Here is a 1,527-nt window from a genome sequence, read left to right on the forward strand (position 1 = left end):
TCTAAGGTAAGCCTGTTTGTAGTACCTGGTCAGGAAACGGTATTGTTTCTTTTGTACCCAGAATCTAAAACTGGGCAGGTTGCTGGCTGGGCAGGGTACTGGTTGGTAGGCTTTGAGGTCAATGAGTTCTCTTAAACCTAGTCAGCATTTGACAGAAACTTCCACCTTCTCCTAAAGGCATTATAAGAGTAAATACATCCCACAGTGTATTGCCAATAAAATGGTCAATCTCAGTATGAACGTTTTCGGGGTATTTCTACGTGAAGAGCACCTAATTTACACACAAGGGATCTAAATGACCGCCAAGAATACACGAGAAGAGAGTGTGCTGCAGAAATGCTTCCTAAAGAGCATGACTCTTTAAGCTTCAGTCCAAAACACCTCAACAGCCTCTCTCCTAGGAACAGGGGCCAAACACCATCAGGGTTCTTGAAGACTGAAATGTAAGCGGGATTCTAGTGTCAGTGTTAATGTTGGGGACCCCTTCTCTACACCCTCCCCAACTCACAGAACTCAGCAGTGCCACCAGACTCAAAGTTGCAGATTATTTTTTCCGCAAAACTATTTTATTGAGAGTTAATATAGATATCATATCATTCCATAGTTCAACCACAACAAGCAGTATTATACAAGGGCTACCACAATCAGTTTCAAAACACTCTTTTCCTTCCTGAACTCCTTGATATCAGCTCTCCTTTACCTCCCACCCCTACCCCCACCCCTACCACTGTACCCCCCAGAAACCCTTATTCTACTTGCCGTCCCTATAGGTTCATCCATCTTGGGTTTCACTTATGGAAAAACAGAAAAACATGTAACACAAACTCAAGAAGGTGACGCCGAATGACGTAACACATTTGAGATAACCCCTAATCTGAGCAAACTAAGAGATACAGAAAATGTTGAAAACCAGGTCAGGCCTAACGTACTTCAGAGAGGGGATCAACTGACAAGGTTTAACCCTTTCAAGTCATGTTTTTCATGTTGATCTTTCATAGTCATCTCTCCGATGCACTCTGTTTGGCAACCACTTTCCTCCCATCCCCCATTTATGGATAGAGGGAAATCACTGAAGGCTAATTTCCTATGTAGATCCCACAAATGTATCTTGGGCTCCCACTGTCATCCATAGCCCTCTGCAAACCACACTCTCACAGTTTAGGCTCTGATACTATTTCCTCCTGGTAGTCTGGGTACTTTAGAGAAACCAATCTATAGAAACTCATATGTATAAAGAGAGTTTTATATAAAGGGTAAGTGCACATCAAGAAAACATCCCAACCCAGGGCTGCCCAAGCCCACAAGTCCAACATTAAGCCATATGGCTGACACCAATCCACAAAATCATCCTCCATCTCACAAAACACACACAATGACACCGACTGCAGGAGGAAAGCTGAGTCAGTGAACGTGTAAGCATCTCAGCGCTGGCAGGGGTCTCCACACAGCTGCTCCAGCACCCAGGGCTGCATCAGGGTAGGTCCATGTGGCTTCTCCTTGAGGATGTCTTGCAGGAAGTGAGCCTTG

Source organism: Echinops telfairi, unplaced genomic scaffold, assembly GCF_000313985.2.
Source record: "Echinops telfairi isolate 266 unplaced genomic scaffold, ASM31398v2 ScPeMD7_7474;HRSCAF=8512, whole genome shotgun sequence".
NCBI lineage: Eukaryota > Metazoa > Chordata > Mammalia > Afrosoricida > Tenrecidae > Echinops > Echinops telfairi.